Source organism: Camelus ferus, chromosome 20 (assembly GCF_009834535.1).
Source record: "Camelus ferus isolate YT-003-E chromosome 20, BCGSAC_Cfer_1.0, whole genome shotgun sequence".
NCBI classification, from domain to species: Eukaryota; Metazoa; Chordata; class Mammalia; order Artiodactyla; family Camelidae; genus Camelus; species Camelus ferus.
In genome coordinates, this window is record NC_045715.1 from 40094668 (window position 1) to 40109463 (window position 14796).

Sequence of the window (14796 nt, forward strand, 5' to 3'; positions counted from 1 at the left end):
ATCTTATATTCTGACTGGTTAAAAGTTTAAAGATTTAATGAGTTATTTAACATTATAGAAAGTTGGTTCAGTGAACTAGCACTTCCTTGGTAAGAGTTTAATTCAAAATGCTTTTGTCATCTTGAAGGGTACTGCACCTAAACACTGATCTTCTTGTTCCGTAAGAGACTGGATACTATTTATTCATTAAGAAATAACATGCCTTCGAGTTTCAGACAACGTGCAGAGGTGTAGTAGTAAGACAGTATCAGATCTAAACGAGCTTAAAATAGGCTAGAAGAAGACCTGCAAACCACTGTATTATATTCACATTTTACCCAAGCTGGTATTTACAGTGCCAGCCCTAGTGCCTGATGCATTTATGTTAATATTTCTTAAAGTGAAGAAAAATAGAATGGCGAATGAAAGGTCTTGCTGACTCTTCAAGGCCAATTAGCCAGCAATTACAGAGTAGTTTAGGGTGTGGCATTCTTGTCAGGCATTGAGGAAGCGACATTTGTCTTGAGTTTGTTTATGAACCTTGAAGCACCACCTGAAGTTGCCACTGGCGTGTTGAGGCGTCTGAGAGCACCTGCCGCTATAGGTACTGAAGCCGCTTTTCCTTTCTCTTTTTAAAAAGAAAGTAGCTGTAGTATTTAATTTTGAGGGGTCGGGGTAATTAGGTTTATTTATGTATTTATTTTAGTCGTGGTACTGGGGATTGAACCCAGGATTTCGCGCATGCTACCAAGGAGCATGCGCTCTACCACTGAGCTGCACCCACCCCTCTTACTATTTAACTTTAAAATTAATACATCTTCATTATAAAAACTTAGATAATTAATAAAAAAGAAGGTAGAAACAACTTTTAAATGTAACCACTCCTTTTAGTATATAACCTTGAAAAATGTTTCTTTGAATTTAAATATAACGTTAAATACATGCAAACCATTTCACACACCCACGTGCACACACATACACTAGCATCGTGCATGCCTGTGCAGATCCCTGTCCTGCTAAGACATCAGCTGTGGCCCGATCCCCTGAGGCTTTAGTTAGCTCTGTCCAAGTTCCAATGTCATGGAAGGAGACAGGCTTCAAGCTTTCCCTTGATGTCTGTACATTTTGGGGAGTTATTCGGTTACACTGTTTCCTGTCTTCATGCATCTTCGTGATTGTTGTTCCTCTGAAGTTACATAATATCTTGGCCACAGAACGTCACCTCTTCACAGGGTCTTACTGAGCATTTGTGATTGATTTACTTATTTTACAGAATTTATTGTGGCTTCAGGGTGTTTGTGTGCACAGTCGTATCACCAAGCATGCCCCTCTTTCCTCCTTGCTCCACTCAGCTCCCCGTTTCTGATGAAGACAGTTTCCCCTTTTGACTAGGGGAGAGCCGTCTCATCCTTATCAAAGTTCCTCAGGGTCTGTTTCTATCCCAGGCATTTCTCAGGATACATTGCTCAGAAAGTCAGCTCTTGTTCCCTAAGAAATACTCCAAAAAACAGTTTCTTCATTCTGTGCATATACTTATGTGTATATACATTTGCTTCACAAAAATGGGGTCATATTCCCAGTATTCCTTTGTAGTGTTTGTTTCCACTAACCTCTGTATTGGGCATCGTTCCTTGGCCATAACTGCAGACCCTCCCCAGGTTTCAGTGGGTGTGCCCCACCCTGCTGCGGGACACGCCACCAGTTACTCAGCCCACACGCACGCCGTTCCCAGTGCTTTGATGTTGTAAATGGAGTCATGATGCGCTCCCTTGTATTTCTCTGTATACTCTTCTAATATTTGAGAAACTTGCTTAACTGATTTCTTCATGACTAAATGCTGAATTATAAGTCACACACCCCGTTTATCTGTAAGATACCCTCTGCATGTGCACACACACATTCATAATGTTCACGAGGCATTCTAATTTACTGAGTTAAAATTTTTTGTTAAAAAATAAATACATTTTTAGTTTGTCGAGGTCGCCATGTTTCATCTTTGACTTACTAACAGATTTCCTAATGCATTTCTGTCTTACTGGAATAATGAACCCTCACTTGAGTTAATGCTGCTAGCTAGCTCACTGCTGAATATGATTTGTCAGTACCATCCTTGTATAAGATTTCTGGATCTGTATTCGTAGGTGAGAGTTCCCTCTGGTTTTCTTACATGCACACTCTCTCTGTTAGGCATTGGCATCAAAGATATACTGTCTGTAAAATAAGTAGGGAGGTTTTCTTAGTTTCTTTACTTTGGAACACTTTAGTATAGAAATGACTTCTTTCTTGAATATAGAAAAAAGTGCTTGGTCTTTGAGACACTTCTCAGTACTACCCATGGTTTGTTACTCTGTTCAGATTTTCCCCTTTGGGTTAATTCTGGGTGAAAAAATATATATTTGGAGACCATCCTTTTTCCTAAATGTTCAAAAATCCAGTATAGAGGTATATAAAGTGGCACTGTTTGTAATTCCTTTTTCTCGTTAACTTTGTTGTTTTTCTCTCTTCTTCTTGATTAAAATCATTGATGTCTAGCTCATATTTAAACAGAGTCCTTGACTATGTTGATCAGTCCCACTATTTCAACTTATTTACATAGATCCCTTCTACCATTTCCAGTGTATTAATTTCTACTTTTATTGCTGTTTATTTTTTTTTCCAATTCTACTTATTTTTTATATTTTCCCTTGTATTTTGAAAGGAATGTTTAGTTAACATTTCTCACCCTCTTACTTAACACTTAAAGTGTTTAGTTAATTTTTCTCTGACTACAGTTTTGACCATCTACCATTGTTTGTGTAAGGCAGCATTCCTATTTTTTTATATTTTCTAGATATTCTATAATTGTGATATTCCCTCGTTGACTAAAAAATTATTCAGGAGAGACTTTAAATGTTTATGTGCTAAGTTTTATTTTTGTTTCTGCTTTTCTTACTAATCTTAAGTTTCATTACATTGTTGTCAGAAAGCATAGCCTAGGTACCATCTCTGTTTGTGGTAAATTTAGTGTTTTCTTTGTGACCTGCTGTCTGGTTTTCTTGAATATTCCATGGTTTACTGAAACAGTTTATTTGTGTGTTATTAGTGTCTTCAAGAATTACCGTTTCTCTAACATTTGACCTCTAGAAAATATTTAATATCTTGCATTTTAAAATAAAAATATAAAGTTGGAGGAGTGGGTTAAATTTTAAACAAGCCACTATGCCTCATCCTTGACGGCCCGTGTGTGTGTGTGTGTGTGTGTGTGTGTGTGTGTGTGTGTGTCTGGCTTTTGTTGGGGGCTGCTGGTCCCAGAGCTGGAGAGCCTAAGTAATTCAGTGCATCATTTAATAGTTGTACAAAGTGTTACAAGGACTCTCTTTACAAAAGAGCTTTTCTTACGCAGTTGTAAGAACTGAAGCCTGTGCTTTCTGTCATTATTTCTTTTCTTCCTCTCAGGTCAGATAACAAATTTTTGGGGAGGAAGGAGGAAATGTGAAGGGAGTCTTTAAGTCTGATTGAACTCCGTGGCTACTGGGTCTCTTCTGTTTTGCTGTTAACAAGATAAACGGGGTATTCTTAAATCTCAGATTTTCAAACTGCTCCCTAGCACCACCAGATTTTAAATGGCGATTTTTCTTACAGCAACAGCTTTTTCACATTAAGCATCATATTATATAAAAATCTCACCAGCGTTTTATAAGCAATTATACTGTTTCTGGACAATCTTAAGGATGTACAAGTAGAATTTACATAAGACCTCACATTTGCTTTGAAAGAATGGAATGATTTAGAAACAAAAGTTTTAACTGGAGTGTGTTAGTTGGATTGAAAGAGATCAGAAGGGTCACATAGAAATTTCATGTAAGATGGGTTCTTTGGCCAAAGAAGTGTAGGAAACACTAGGTGAAGCAAAGTTTAGAGGAGGTGGCTTGACTGCAGGAATTACTTCTTAGAGTCTTTAGTGTGCATTGTGAATTTCTACGTGGCAAAAAGAGATACAGGGGGAAAGGTTTTCACACTTAGCCACTGGCCCTCCCAGCCTCTCTCCCCTGTAACATTTAATTACATCTCTTTATATGTAGGTTATAGTTACTAGTCATACCTAGTAGTATTTTGTGCTGCATGTTCAGAACTGGTGTTCCCTTAACTTCTTCACTGCACAGGTGAGAAAACTGAGGTCTAGGGAAATTGAATAATGTAGTCTCACAGCTGATGAAGAGCAGCATGAGGACCCAAGTGAGGAAACCCCCAGCTGCACTGGCTCCCACTGCCCATCATTATTTCTTCCCAGTGTGGAGTGTAACTTTTCCAAAGCACGTTCCTTCTAATGAGGAATGCTTCTTCAGTTTTCATCAATGAACATCAGTTCTTTTTTTTAATGTCTCAATTGTATATATGTGTGTATTTGTATAAATGCTTTAGGTATAAAGTAAAGCTATTTTGTTTTTGAACCAACACTTCCCAGCTACCATTAGCTTACCTTGCATTTGGAACTAGAAAGTTATGTAACTGAAATCTGTTTTTTTCCTTTTGCAGCAGCTCTAATTAGAGGAAATCGTGAAAACTGTGCTCAATTTTCTGGCTCCCCTGACTGGTTCATCAGCCGATTGGAAAGACTGGACGCTTCTTCCGGTATGTTTTCCAGATACCTCCTTATTATGATATATTATTCCCGTTTTCCTCTATTTTGTGTCCTTTCAGACATAAAACCAAACTGAGACTCAGTGCAGTAAAATGTTTTCCCTTTAATAGGTTAAAAAGTTTACTGATTGATAAAGTCATTGGCACTTTCATGAGTTGTTTCTAGCAACCTAATAGTATCCTCTTCATTTACATTTAAAAAAGAATGAAGTCCTGAAATCCATTACCAGGTCAGAATTCCCATTCCTGTTCAAATCAGTTACTCCGAATGCAGTAGCAATGCAGTATACAAATAAAAGGATTGGTTTGGGTGAACAGTTTTTGTTTCTGTTTTTGTTTTTGTTTTAGTTGAAGTAAATGGATTTTTTTTTTAAAGGATTGATTTGGAATTCCTATTTTTAACTTGTGTTCAAATGATTACTTGGCCTGATTTGGTAAAATAAATTAGCTTTCCAAATCATATAGTACAATAGTTTATTTTAAAGGGGTTCAGTAAATACTAATAAACATCATTGTGAAATATCTAAAGGCAATAAATCTGATGCGTCTGTATCCAACAAGTAATGTTATTTTTACGTTGGCATTGTGGAGACATGCATGTGATTACCAGGACAGCCTGAACTCTGGGGCACTGCAGGTTGCCTCAGGGACATCCCAGACTGAATCAATTGCTCCCTCATCTGTCTGCATAGTATTCCACAGTGCCCTTCCATAGCAATAATGTCCATTTCAGTTGCTTACTTTTCCTTTCCGTCTCCTGCACTGGTAATGAATTCCTTGAAGGTAGGGGTCTGGTTTTATTCATCTTTATAGTCTTTGAACTCGCCATACCATCTAGCGCCTAGTAGGTGCTTCATGGTATTTGCTGAATGAGTGCAGTAATGAATGTTTGAATTCACTTGAGAAAATACCTGTCAGTACAGAAATAATTCCATGCTTTTTGCATAAAGACCCCATTAGGGACAGGTTTGTTGGAATCAGATGAAGAGGGATAGAAGAACAGATGGTTGTGGTCAAAGGAGGTTGCTTTTAAGTCACAATGAAATTTCAGAGTTTAAGATGTTAGGAACCTATAGTTAAGAGAAACCTGAGTAACAATGAGTTCTAAGGCATTGTTGGGTTGTTGGGCGGCAAGAGGAGGAAAGGAGATTGTTGAGACAAAAAGGTGCAGGAATTATGAGATGAGGATTCTCAGGGCATCACAGCGTGACTGAGACAACTGTGAATCAGTATAGAATGCACTGAATAAGGGGAAACTGAGTAGCTGCTGGGAGGAAGCGATCAGATTAGCGCTAACAGGGTGACGGTAGAGATGCAAAAATGGATCAGTTCTTGGGTCAAAGCATCTAGAATTGTTGGCAAGCTCCAGTAAATACAAAAAAAGTAGCCAAGATGAAAACCAGCTCCCTCATGTCAGGCTTGAAATATGTCCACTGTCCCTTGTAACCTCCTTAGTTCTTAAAAGAGACAGTAACAGTAATGATACACATCTATACATGCACACACACACAGTAACAGTCAAAATGTGTTTCAGTCATGCTTCACTGTTTATTGAGCGCTTCCATAGGCATCATCTGATCTTCTGTCTGATCTGAGGCTGTGGACCACACTCTGCTCTGCTCAGTCCCCCAGCTGCGTGAGTAGCTTGGCTGTGTCCATCTGAGCAGCAGAGCAGGGCGGGGGCTCTACAGGCTCTCAGTGCCCTTGGAAAAGGGCAGCGGTCACAGATCAAAATACAGCCCTGCAGACTTAGGGAGAGATCGACGAGAGCATGAAGACAGTCAGCAGAGGGGTGTGCTGATGAAGCAGCTCACCTCACCCTGGGGTCCACCAGAAGTAGGAGGGCGGGCTGATTCAGGACCTGAGTGGGCATGAGACAAGGTGGAGGAGGAAGGGTCCAGAGAGGGTATGTTAATAGGAGTTACCCAACAGTGTCTGGAGCTATTTTATTGGGGGGCTTTCTGCAGAGAACACGTGCCTTAGTGACATCCCACCTGCAGGGTGAGTCGGGAGTGTTTGTAACCAACTCCCCTTCTGTCGCTGGGGTGGTGCTGCTCCCAGGGGCTTTCATTCTGGGACTCCTCCAGCTGCCACTGTGGGCAGAGCAAATCCTGAAGCAAAGGGATGCAGGAGCTGGCCGTCGGGAGTCTGCAGTGACCCTTGGGGGGGGGTGGGAGTTAGAGCAGGGCCCGGCAGTGTCTGCACCCTGCCAGCTGCTGGCTCACTACTACATGACAGAGAGCCTCAGAATGGGCAGCTGGGTTTCCTTTCCACATTCTGCATCATAGCAGAAATAGTTTCCTTACCTTTATGTAAAAGTCGTCTTTAATTTACCCATCAGCCTCTAGTATTATTATTTTCTGCTATCTTTGATTTTTAACGGACACGAATTGTTGAAACACAGCAACATATTTCGAACCACACCAAAAACTTTTATACATTTGTATTTCAAAGAATTAAGTCATTGGCTAAGAAATTAACATTAACAGCTCTTGTCTTGTAATGGGTTGAGGTTTGGATGAAGCGTAGATTGTGGCAGTTACAGTGAATTACCTCTGTGCTCTGCCGTCTGTAAGCCTGAGCACTTTACATTCATCTTTTAAGAAAGTGAACTCCGTTTGAAATGTATAAAGCTTTCTACAAGGTTCCTCTGGGCCCCTTCTCAATACTGCGCTCTCCAACGGACATTACATTTTCTGAATGTTATGTTTAATTGATGCAAAGGAACTCCATTCTCATTGTTGACAAGGCAGGCTTGCTCTGAAAAAGTAAATACACACGTAACCATTTAGCTTTCCAAGTTCACACTAAAAATACAGATAATGAGACTTATTTTCTAATCTCTTTTTTAAACTTTAAAAAAGGATCTATTCCATTTTATATTCTCTGATAGCTAATACCTAGAAATATCACCATTCTTACTCAGTTTCACATATTGTATATTTCTACTTATTTTTGTGTTGTTTTGAGTATTTCTCTTGTTCTGCAAACCAGGAAACATTTCCTACTGTAGTCCTCCAGGAGAATGTCGTGATCTCCATGGGTTGGGATGCATTGTTGCAGGGTTAGACGTTTAGCGTCCAGAAGCTTCATAAGTGGCCCTATGCCACCTGTCCCAGCCCCTATTTGCTCTGGACCCCAGGCACATCAGGTGTGCCTGCCATTCAAGACTTCGCTCAGCACTTTAGCACCCTACTTTGCTGTCTGGAGAAAATCACAAGAGTTCTCTAAGGCCCCACTTGATTGCTGCTTTCTTTCATACGTCTACCTGCAGAATTACCTGCTCACTCAGCTGAACACTGTGTCTTTGCCTCGTCCTCACTCATACCATCATCTCTGATCATCAGCCCTGCCTCCCAAACACTACCTGCCCCATCACAGTGTCCTGCGACAAACGCATCGAGCGCATGAGAATTGTACTATGTTCATTCAGCACCTGAACAAATGGATAAAGAAGAGGAAAGACACTGATTGCTGTAGGTGCTTAATTATATTCTTCCCCTCTTTTTCTTTTTTTCTTAGGTGTTCTTGAAGTTTTGCACTGTGTGTTAGTAGAAAGTCCAGAAGCTCTAAATATTATTAAAGAAGGGCATATTAAATCCATTATCTCACTTTTAGACAAGCATGGAAGAAATCACAAGGTAAGGGAACTATTTTATGGCCAGAAATGAATTCTGGAATAACTTAAAAAATATTTTTGAAAAAAGATCATTTTTAAAAGGGTGCCAGATTTTGGGAAAGTGTTTTCTACCTTTTAACTTCAGTCAGGTCACACTGTTTCATGTCTGTTCATGTCATCAGTGGGAGGGCGGGCCGTGCTCGGTCTGTGTGTGGAGGAGAGGCGTGAGCGCAGTGGGCGCTGCTGCCGTGTGTAAAGTGACAGGTCAGCGGTACCTGGAGGGCGTTGTTTGTGTCTGTGGGAGTTTTACCTGAAAGCAGTTTCTCTTTCCAGGTCCTGGATGTCTTATGCTCTCTGTGTTTGCCATGGGGTAGCAGTCCGTTCTAACCAGCATCTCATCTGTGACAATCTCCTGCCAGGAAGAGATGTGCTGTTGCAGCCTGCCTTGTGAACCATGTCAACAGGTCAGTTCAGATCGATGATGTCACCAAATTGGTAGCATAACAATGCATGTTCCAGCTTTGCAGCAGAAACATCATATGGTCTGTTTTATTTTATTAGCGTCTTTTACGTATTTCCCCAGTGAATGGTATAAGAATTTTTCTACCAAATAGATAAACAAAGCGAAGTGCACATGTGTTACCAAAAAATGTCTAAGAGCTCTCCTTCACATTCGTGTGCAGCTGAGTCACCGCCGTCGTCTTTAGGAACAGACTGACCGTCGTACAGGGCTACACTTGTGTAGACTTACGTTTTACATCTGCTTAGAATGTAACTGAAAGCACAGTATCCTTCAGTGCCAATAATGAAGTGCCTGGTATGTATAATAAAGGTCTTGAATTCAAATATCCACAATATAATAAATTCTACAAATAAGCGATGAAACTATGTTTTCAGGTAGGTCTACCTTCCCAAGGTGTCAGACATTCGTTGAGTACACGTGCTAGCCACAGTGCTCAGGGCTTGGCAAGCATTCTACACTGTGTCTGCACAGACTGTTACTGGAAGCCACACTACAGATTATGGTGTTGGAACTGGAAGCGGAACTAACGTCTAACTCCAAAGATGGACCTCCTCACCACCATGTCACAGTGCCTTCTGGGAACAAGACCATCATCAGCATAGAAGGCAGCTTATGATTAAGAAAGTGTGTGTGATAGTGATAACTTTGATACACTGTGTTTGGCAGCTGCTCAGGAAATACTTCCTACTTCCCACGTGTTTCAAACAAAAATAGAGTTTGGTGTATGTTTTTAGGATGTGTTTTTTAAACAGGATTGATTTGATTTCTTTCATGATTCTTTGTGTAATAGACCTGCTGTTGTTGAGCTTTATTTCCTGAGACCTTCACGCATCCCTGATATTAACTCAAAGTCCCTTCATAAAATGCAATTAAATATAACTAGCTAGAAATCTTTCTTTTCACAGCGAGTCATAGAGAACAGCAAAGGTGATTGGTCACCTTGGTTTCGTCACTGAGAATATGGCTTTCTTCAGCCTTATACACTGTGGGACACCAAGTTTAGCTTAGAAGGTGCCTCTGTGTCCTTGATTGACACTGTCTGCACTGACTCTCAGGGCCTGCTCTGCCATCCTGAGTGCCTCACCTTAAACATGATTAATGTTTAAAAGAAGCTGAAGTGCAATTAAGAAAAAATAGTATCAGATGCTTGAGTGATGTCGCCAAGTAACCCAGAAAGCAGACACCGTACCCTGAATGTTGCTTGTAAAAGACTGGCTGTCATGCATCCTGCCTTGGTGATCGTTTCAATAATTTGTTTTACTTGAGGAAACACACATTTCACTTGTTGCATTTTTGCAAAGCAGGACTCCTGTTCAGAATAGCACAATGTAAATTAAAATGATGAAAGATTTATTTGGACTTTCTCACATGCTCTTCCCATCTCTCTAAAGCATGAGACCCAGTATTTTCCTGGATGTCAGTGAAGGGTCTGCCCAGTATAAGAAGTGGTACTATGAGCTGATGGTTGACCACACCTGAGCCATTCGTGACCGCTGAAGCTACTCATCTGTGCGTGAGCTGGGCTTCCACAGAAGGCTACGCCCCCTCCCCTGGAGGGGGCGAAGAGTGGGGAGGCAACGGTGTTGGAGATGATCTCTTTTCCTATGGATTTGATGGCCTTCACCTCTGGTCAGGTAAGTGTATCTGGCTTCTTTCACAGTGTTCCGGAAGGTAATCTTTTGCCCTCACCTCCCAGTCCTGAAAGTGCTTGATGCTGCTTGTATCAGATGCATTTGTGATTCAGAAATCTAACACTGACATGATGAGTGAGAGGGTGGAAGTGAAAAGCAGAATTTCACTAGGGAAGAAAGAAACCTCATACAATTATAGTACATTTCCAAAAGACTTGATTTTGGTTGCCAATGAGCGGTATGTTTCAGAAGTAGTGTTCTGATCCGTGAATCAATCAGAAAAACTTAAGCGTATATTTACTACTTACTTTAATTCATATATACGAAGCTTAACTTCTGATATAAAAAGGAACCAAATACAAATCCTTGAAAATAATTGGAATAAATAAGACTTAGTTCCACCTCCTGGTAGATAATATAATGTCAGAAATTGGTGATTTGTAAAGTGTGTTGTGAGGAGTCAGTTTCGTAATCAGATGATGCTTTGTTTCACAAGTGTGGAACTGTTTGAAAATAAATGGGGGGAAGGTGGAGCTCAGTGGTAGAGCTCATGCTTAGCACGCACGAGGTCCTGGGCTCAATGCCCACACCCTCCATTAAAAAAAATGTATAGTTCATTTCACTAGCTACCAACACTAAGCTTTGATGGTTGAGCATACATTTAAATTGAGTAATATATAAAAATAAAAATAATACTCTTTTCTGATTTATTAATAGGTGTGTTTTGTTTGGCTCTATTTAAAAGTGTGGTTATTGATTATGTAGATCCTGAAATTCATCTGGATTCTGCAGACATGTGCTTCTCTTCATAAAGCTGCATTAGAATGAACCTGACGTTTATAACACATTTATGACACATTTAGCATAGAAAATACAGAGAGGTTCCTTGCATTACAGAAAGCTGATTCTTGCCTCTTATGGGCAAATCAGGTGACATTCATTTATTACTGCTTTATAGGCCTTATAAGTTATGAAAAGAAATCTTAAAACTAAACTTAATTAAACTTGAGAGTTTGAGCTACTGAGTTTATAAAGAAAAGCACTCCAGGGAGTTGTATCTTAACAGTGACACCTGCTAAATTTTTCCTTTGTTCAGTGCCAGTAGCTCAGTAGCCTGGAGGAGATGCAGGTACATTTTGGATATCTCATGTCACCTGTGGGGCACTGGTTGGTGCTCAGGCCTTAGGGTGGCATGTTTTACACACACGTGTGCCGTGCTGGTCACACAAGAGTCACAGTGTCTATTCCCAACTTTTCCTACTAACCAACAAAGGCAAAGAGCCCTAATTTTAGAAGACCTGACTGACAAAAAGTAGGGTTAATGTCTGTTTTACAACGATGCATTTTAACTATTATCCTCTCTCTCTACTTTCGAGTATCACCCCACACAAAATGGAGTGAATGAATGAGGATGTGTTCACTTGTTTTCCCCTTACGGAGAGATTAGGGGGAAAAGAAAACAAAACAAAACATTACTGTGATAAAACAGTGCTGATTGCTTCTAATCATTTTAGCCACGTAGCACCACATTGCCATTCTCATTTTAGCATTTAGTTTGAAGCTTTTTACATCAACACAAAGAGTCCAGGGCATATGGAGTGGAACTGTACACAGTATGCCTTTCATGACGGTGGATCTGTTAGTAGAACAATGAGAACAGCAAAACTGTTTGGTAACCCTGTACACTTGCCACAGGAAGGAGAATGGGATGGGGAGTTTCAGGAGAAAATCATCTTGAAACTTTGTATCAGGAGAAAATGTCTGTTTTTTCAAATGGCAAGGAAATATACATACTCTCATGCCTGTAGCTGAAAGCTGTGTTCTCTCCAGCCACTGGGATCTCTTGCTGATTTTAGATTCTTGATCAGTAAAGACACATCTAAATTAATTGGCTTCCGACTGACTGGCCGCAGTTGGATTAATTGGAATTTGCACAGTCTTCTTGGGTTCATTCTCCTCTTCTTTCCCTTTTTAATAGTTGAAGTAGAATTTAAAGTATCAAGTATCTGTGATTTCTGGGCTAGGGCATGTTCTCTGCCACTTAACTGTGACTGGAGAGCAGGCGTGTTCCTGGGACCAGCATTGGGCTCATCAGCAAACATTTTGAGCTCTACTTCACTTATTCTTCCCAACTTCGGCTCTGCCCAGTGTTGCTGTGTTTCTCCTCTGTGAATGAGAATTGGATTTGGGGCATCCACAGTGCCATGTTTGTAAGGACCAAAAGTCTGAAAAGTCTTTTTAAAAAACATTTTTGTCAGCTACAGATCTTGTAACAGGGATATAGACCTTTATCTGTGAGTTGTATTGCTTCTGTATAATTTTTTTTGGTATTTCTTTTTTAAAGCTGCCTTTGTTATATTCAGGGTGTTCTCGGAGAACCACTTGCTAATGAATTTATTCCTTGCAGATTTGAATATTGATAAAATAAAAAGTGTACACATTTTAAAAAATGGCTCTGCTCCACTATTGGTATTTCAAATATGCTACTGGTAACAGTCTTGGCATACTAGAAATTTTTTAAAGGTGCTGTAAAAATGCAAAGCCTGTGTAATCAAATCTATTTTTGTCCAGCTCAAACTGAGAAATTTTGTATGTTTGCATTTGTGGGCATGTGTGTTTGGGAGAACCTTACCTTCTGGTCTTCCAGTGTGCCCATGGGACTAATCAGAACAGGAGTTCTGACGTAGCCAAGCATGGGTGTAGGTCACAGGTTGGCCAGGACAAGATACGACATTTGTCAAGTATCATTTTCATGCCTCACTGGTGTCCTGCTGTGTCCTACTTAAGAAGCCAACCAAGATCCTGTGTGAAAGAAATCATAAATCGACATGTGTGGTCTCTCAATAAGCAATGCGCAAATGATCACATTTTCTGCTTTCATTATCTTTTTACATTTGTATTTTATAAAATAAAGGGAATTTAATCTTTGAAAAAGGGTCTGAGATAAATACCTGCTGTATCTGAGACTCTTCTTTTAAACTGTTAATTTAATCATTGTAACAGCTCTACAAGGTGTTGGCATTTGGTTTACAAGAAATCAAGGTTTATAGAGGTTAAGTAATTTGCTAATGGTCATACAAGTAGTGGGTGATAAAGTAACCATTTGGCTTCCAGTCCTTCCCTAGGGATTTCCCCTGACATCATTATACTATCATCAGCTCTAAAGTGGTATCTTCTTCAACCAGCATCCTCCTGCATGCACAGATCTCTGCACATCAGAGGTTCATTTCACAACAAAGAGAGCTGCGTGGCTTCTGGAAAAAGCAACAGTTTGACAAAGGATGTAACATAAACCGTTACTGTGCATTCAGGATTTATTCCAGTCCAGTCACTGCCTATTCAGATCTGGGACTTTGGCTCTGAAGGTGGTTCTCTGAGATAAGAACGCATGACCCTCCTTAATGTCTCTCTCCATAGGCTGTATTGCTCGCACTGTCAGCTCACCAAGCCAGCATCTGCTGAGAACTGAGGATGTCATCAGTTGCTGTTTCGATCTAAGTGCCCCAAGCACCTCATTTTGAATTAACAGACAACCATGTTCAAGGAATGTTAGAGAATGTCAACATTGACGGACTCTTCTTTCCAGTTGTCAGTTTCTCTGCAGGAATAAAGTTAGTATTTCTTTATTTTTGGTCTGTTTGCCTTCTCACGTCTGATACGTTCACAGCGGACTCGGCACTGCCACCACCCCTGCTCCACCCACCTCCTGTCTCACTCCTGGGCATCTGCTGGGCATTTTGTCTGTTCCTTGAAGGATGGAGGTGAGAGTCACCCAAGAGGGGTCTCTCAGGAGGCTGACTGCTTTGTACACGTATCCAGCCATTTACACGTAGTCAGTCAGCTAACTCTGTGTCCAGTGTCCTGACATAGTCCAGGTCCATGTAAGTTCACTTTTCTGTTTAATCAGGATAATTCAGCAAGGTTGTACCAAACAGCCAGTTATTTCTCATGTTTATTTTCATTAATTGTTCTTTCCTCTTCATGGTATTCTGCCACCCTACTCCAGACCCCCTCATTTCTACAGAAACTACATGTTTTTTGGCTTCTTCCCATGCAACCGTCTACCTGTTCCACTTGTAACTCAGCTCTGGTTCTCAGCCGGGCCAGCATGGTTTCTTCTAACCCTTCACTTTTTTGCCACTACCAGATGGAAAGAGAAATTAAAATAATAATTCAGCGGATGGAAGTATCATTCAAGTCCCCTTTAAGGGATTTCACTGGGAAACTGGATGCTGGAAAGTGACTGTTTTTTGTTTTTTGGGTTTTTTTTTTTTAATCAAATCTCACCCAGCCCTGTGATTTTAAGTTCATAGGTATTTAGATCATGTCTGTTCTTTCTCTGTTGATTATTTGGGCACCTTGGGACATTAGATGACCAAACACTACAGACAGGTACTTCGTTTCCATAGGAATAATGATGCACG

The 14796-nt window shown here is 40.4% G+C and overlaps 1 pseudogene; it reads left to right on the forward strand.

The window, feature by feature from the left end:
* LOC106730011 overlaps nt 1-14796 on the forward strand; it is a 49081-nt pseudogene that overhangs the window by 14798 nt on the left and 19487 nt on the right.